Source organism: Silene latifolia, chromosome 2 (genome assembly GCF_048544455.1).
Source record: "Silene latifolia isolate original U9 population chromosome 2, ASM4854445v1, whole genome shotgun sequence".
Taxonomy (NCBI): Eukaryota; Viridiplantae; Streptophyta; class Magnoliopsida; order Caryophyllales; family Caryophyllaceae; genus Silene; species Silene latifolia.
Genome location: NC_133527.1, coordinates 17,378,111 through 17,383,249, shown reverse-complemented (window position 1 = coordinate 17,383,249; position 5,139 = coordinate 17,378,111).

Genomic DNA, 5,139 nt, shown 5'->3' with positions numbered 1-5,139 from the left:
ACGTGCATTTTATATAGTCTTTTTGGCCTTTTTATGCACGTATTTCTATGCTATTATCGTAGTTTTATGCTACGAAATGCCCCGAATATGCTACTTTGGTTTGTTTTGTTCTATTTGCAGGAATGGACTAGAAAGTAGTGAAATCGAGCCTTTTACCGTCCATTTTGCATGCATTTGGAGGAAGAGTGAATTTGAAGCGGAAATATAGCTGTCTTGGGATGCGTGAAGCCATTTCGGGAGCTAAAAGACAAGTCAAAGCTGAAACTAACGAAGATATGAGTTGCTGAAGTTAGATATCACTCGATCGAGTGATTTCCTAGTCGATCGAGTGGTTTTAGATTAAATACTGGTTCGATCGGGCACTTTCCTTAGTCGATCGAACAATTTCTCTTTAGTGTTTAGTCGATCGAGTACTTATTTTGCTCGATCGAATGGTTTGAGTTCAGGTTTACTCGATCGAGTAGTTTTAAACCACTCGATCGAGTGGAATCGCTTATAGGCTTGGGCTTTTTAGTTTTATTTCGTCATTAGGTCAAATAAATCCTATTTTCTTATAAATAGGAAGGTAGGACGTCAGTTTAAACTCTCTCTCCTTTTATCTTGGACTGCGTTCCTTGACATCAGACGTTACATTCCTCTTGCAACTTTGTTCTTTATTATTTCCGGATCTACTGTAACTAATTCTTTCTCCCTTTTCTTATTTAATGCTTATTTCTTCTTATTTTCTCGCTCTTGTTTTCTTTTCTTTTATGTCTAGCTAAATTCTTCTGCTAGGATTAGGTGATTTGATGGACTAATGTTAATTGCTAATTAGGTTTATAGATTTATCGTTGTTGTTATGTCTATGTTGTTAATCGCTGCCTTAACTGTATCCCGCTAGTTGACTCGAAGCAATTAGCCTTTTAACTTTGGTAAGCCTTGACCTAGACCGAAAGGTTGGAAGGAGTGAGACCCGCAGTAAACAATAGGATGCTTTAGTGAGGGCGAAAGTTAAGCTAATAGCATTTTAGGGCGAATTGAGACCGAAAGGAGATATTCATTGCCCCTTAGACCGACACATCGACTAATCTGTGACCTTAACTGCGATTGACTAACGTTCATTGATGACCCGAAATCCTAGTTTCCTCTTTCTTCTGCTAATTTCTCTTGCCTTTATTTCTCTCGCCTTAGCCTCAGTAGTTTAGTTAAATCAATTAAAACCCCCAGACTGTGACATAGACAGACCGAATAGACAAGTAGATAGTGACCGCCTCCCTGTGGAGATCGACCCTACTTATCGCTAGCTTCAGTTAGTTATATTTAGGTATTTATTTTTGGTACATAACGACCGTATCATTAGTGTCCTCCCTAATAGTTCGTTTACACAATAAATCTCATTAAAGGAATATCATCAGATATTTAATTATTTGATCCTCAGCAGTTGATTAACGTAAATCGATAACGGTTGGCTGACTAGAGTTTGACGTTATTGTCGTTAGACGGCGGTGATCAACTGACCCCTTTCGGTCACACCTAAAGAAACGAACCCCAATTGACAACTAATTAATTGTATAAGATATAATTTATTTAGTCCCTTGATTTATAGACTAAAAGGTTAGTCGATTATTTTTAGAGAGATTTCGAGTTGCGAACTCGAGGCACGGCAGTTATTATTTAATTATGCGATAATTGAATAATAAATTTTGGGAGATGGATTTTAGTTAATTAATTGTTAATTCACTAAAATTGTACTAATTGATTAATGTGATTAATATTAGTACGTAAATAATATGTGTAGCGGTACACGTATACTTACGGAGTGATTTGAACGAATTAATTACCCGTATTTGTGCGACAAATATAAGAACCGACATGGACCCGTAAATGGGCAATTGGACCGTGTAAATGTACTTAGTGGATGAACATAATCATTTCACCTTACTTTATATTCTTCCATAAGTTATCTTTTGTCATATGATCATTGTGCATGTCATAATGTTTTTAGACAAAAATTGAAACAAGTCCACTCCTACACACTACCCCTCCCACCCGGTTTTCCTCCTCTATGAAGACCAATTTTTGTTCATTTTTTGCATGATAGCTCATTCATGTGTTTTGCATGTGAACAAAAACTACTTATCTCTCTAAAATAATTACCATCCTTTACTAAGTTGTTAGTAAACTAAAATAAATAATTACTAAGAGTGTTAGTAATATTTACATATTATCAAGGAAATAATTCTAACAAGTTACTAGTAAATACTTGTTAGATTTTTGGGTTGAGTTCTTGGGTGCACATTGTTAGGAGATCATCTCTTTGAAGATTTGTTAGGACGATCGTCCTTTTGTTATAAGCTCAAGAACAATCAAGGTAGGAGATCTTGATTGTGCCCATATTACCATAATAATCTATGTAAGGAAATTGGTTTTCCTTAACTTTCATTTTTATGCTTTTATATTTGCATGCATGTTACATAGATCACCAAAATGATAAATTATGAGATAATTTAATTTTTATTAGAGAGTCTAATATGGATATATGATCTTTCAGCAATATGATTTAGATGCTTACGTTTTATGATTATTGTTGTTGGCTATGCAAAAATCGACTCAAATTGGAGGTTTATATGATTTGGATTTTCTAGGGTTTGGGAAATTGAATTGATTTTTGGTTGTCTATTGTATGTACAAGGATGAAAATTGAGTAATATATGTCATATATATCATGTTTAGGATTGGTTTTTGTGATTTCCCTCAAAAATTCGTCTTAATAGTGCCCCAAATTGAAATTCGTCCCATGTTGTTGTGAAATTGGTTTGTATGTGAAGATGTTTTGGAAGTTTGAGTTCTAAAAATAATAGTAGTAATGTGAATTCATGCTAAATATGTCAAAAATTTTATAGCTGTAGAGACCGTGTGATAACTTGAATTAGGAAATTTCACTTATAATTTTTGGATTGTTGGTGATAGTGTGTATTTAGTTGCTCTTTTCTATGAACATACATGAATGTTTTACATGTTTTCATGTATGTATGTGGATGTAAGTTTAAGCCTTGCGTTGAAAACAGATGCCGAGACCAACCGTGGGAAGCAGTCAAAGTAAGAGAGGGAGGGATTCTGAGCCCGAAGTGGAGGAGAGAAGTGGTCCTGTAGTCCCGGCCGTGCCGGAATACCCAAACTTAGTCTTTGTTGATTTTACCCAAAGGAACAATTTTGTTGCTCTGCAAGAACGTAAGATGAGACCTACCCGGTGTGTAGACACCGTTCGTTTGACTAACTTAGAGATTGAGACTGATGTCAGACACATTTTTGAGACTTTGGGGATGATAGGGCTATATCGTCTGAGGAAACATTCGTATGCCGTTTTGACTCTTGAGTTCATGAGTTCGTTCAAATACGACGCGGTGGGGGAAACTGTGGAGTTTCGTCTTATGAACACGAGTTTTCTGTTGACCATGGACATGTTTGCGACTCACCTTGGCCTTGCTAAACCCGCCAAGGGAGCTCTTCGGGACATACCCTCGGAGTGTGGTGTTAGTAGTCTTATGCCTTGTCTCACCGGGAAATCAGCTCCTAGTTCGAGTAACATGTTGATTAATGACGTTCAACATGTCACTTTTAAAATCTTTCTTCGTGCTTTGACGTGTCTCCTTTACGAGAGGAAGGATGTGAGTAAGTTGAACTCACATGAGTTGATGCTTTTTATGGCGTACCTTAACCCCGAGCGGACTCAGAGAGTGGTTTTTAGTGCCCCTGCCATGGTGTGTGCCAGTCTAGCTTTGATGGCCTCGTCCGACACTAGATTCTTGAGTTTTGGTGCCATAGCCACACGTTTAGCAGAGAGTTTGACATCCTTTGAGGCCTCCTCGGCCTATACCCCGTTGACCACCACAGTACCTACCTTAGACCATCAGTATTTCCTCGACCATAAATGGTTAAGAACCTTAGACGATGGTAGTTTAGCGTGGAGGGTGTGGGGTATGAGTTGGATGCGGATACCAGCTCCTGAGCACCTCCCAGTGACTGAGCCTTTACCCGCGGCAGTAGTATTTGCCGATTCTGACAAGGATTAGGATGAGGAGGAGCGTCCTGCGAGGCAGACGTACCTCATTGACCCACAACTTCTTCCGGTTATGCTCGAGCTAAGGAAAGGGGAAAATGTGAGGGCGGAGGAGGACCGACCTAGAGTTGGGAGAGGGCCACGTCGAGTGCGAGAGAGGGAGGCTGAGACACAGCGACAGCAGCCAGTACAACCACAGTACCCGTTTCCTGGTTACCCTTCGTTTGATACCCCGGAGTCGCGTGAGAGCTACCTTGCCGAGAGAGTGTCTTCTACCTTGACACTCCAGAACTTGCATGAAATGGCGTATGTTTAGGGTATTGCGACCTCGGGACCTCATCCGGTTTGGTGGAGGGGAGTCGGGGACAGCAGCGGGGTTTTCTACTCTTATGGGATGGAGATGTCTACTTGGGGAGAGCTTCAGTTATACCCCTATGGTGGTTTGACCCCTTAGTACGTGAGACCAGATGCTGGAGCCGGTCGTGATGCGGGTCATGGTGCGTCAGAAGCAGGCACTTCAGGTGGCGGTGGTGATGAGGATGCACTGATGGATGAGCCGCATGAGGAGTGATGATACTCCATTTCTTTCTTTTATATTTGTAGTTGATGATGGATATTAGTTTGTTTCGGTTGGTACTTTTCTTCGAACTTGGCTTGTATCGGTGGCCATAAGGCCGTATTTGCATATTTTTGGACTTGTCTTACAGGATTTGTGGGCCGGGTTAGCATCCCGACTCGTATTTAGGTGATTAAATATCTTGTGTTTGGAACTATGGGCAATTTTCGACTTGTGGCCACTTGATCGAGTGCCCCTCACTCGATCGAGTAGCTGTAGATGTGGCAGTTGGAGGGGTATTCTGATCTTGGGCTACTCGATCGAGTAGCTAAGAGACTCGATCGAGTAGAGCCAGCTCGATCGAGTGCTTGACCAACTCGATCGAGTGTCACTGTTACATGCACTTTTCCAGATTTAAATTGTTTGAACGCTCATATTTTTGGATGTTTCTATATTATTCATGGTTGTTAATGGTTAGTAACATGTTTTAGCCTCATCGTTATGTTGGAATATGTGTCCTCCGACAATAATGCGATCACGACTA